This window comes from Penaeus monodon, chromosome 15, assembly GCF_015228065.2.
Source record: "Penaeus monodon isolate SGIC_2016 chromosome 15, NSTDA_Pmon_1, whole genome shotgun sequence".
Classification (NCBI taxonomy): Eukaryota; Metazoa; Arthropoda; class Malacostraca; order Decapoda; family Penaeidae; genus Penaeus; species Penaeus monodon.
Window position 1 is genome coordinate 32878249 of NC_051400.1, and position 630 is coordinate 32878878.

Here is a 630-nt window from a genome sequence, read left to right on the forward strand (position 1 = left end):
ACGTGTGCATGTTTTTGTTTTGATAAGTGAGTGCTTTTCTGAGATGGTATTGTAATGCGAAGTCCATGATAACCAAAGATGCTGGTTTCAACAACATCTGATTACACGGCGTAATCAAATGTACCTGCAGATACTAGACCTATTCTTGACCGCGGACAAATATGTTTTCGCCTTGCTGTGTCCTTATCCTTGGCCGTCCCTCTCTACAAGTGTTTGTTTGCTGCGATGCTCTTTTCGTGTTAATTTTCTTTCCCTTATTTTACTCCGTGTCCAACGTTGCTCTGATATGCTCACGATATGCACATTCAGCGCTTATTTCCATTTTCTGCTCCATCTGTTTTGCTTCTTGTTTTCGAAGCGGTCGTCGAGGTTGGGTGTAACAAATTCAACGTCTTTTTTAAACAGGCTTGTACTGTACATGCGTGTTCATGAGTCGCATGACTTAAAGTGGACTCGGGGCATGACAATAACAACCGCCACTCCCTTGACAGTGGGAGAAGGGAGAGAGAAGAGGAAGTAGGGGGAAAGGAGAAGAAAAAGTGAAGATGGGATGAGGGAGAGAATAAGAGAGGGAAAGGAAGGTAGATGGGAGGGCGAGAGGTGGTGATAAGATAAGTGGTATGCCGAGAA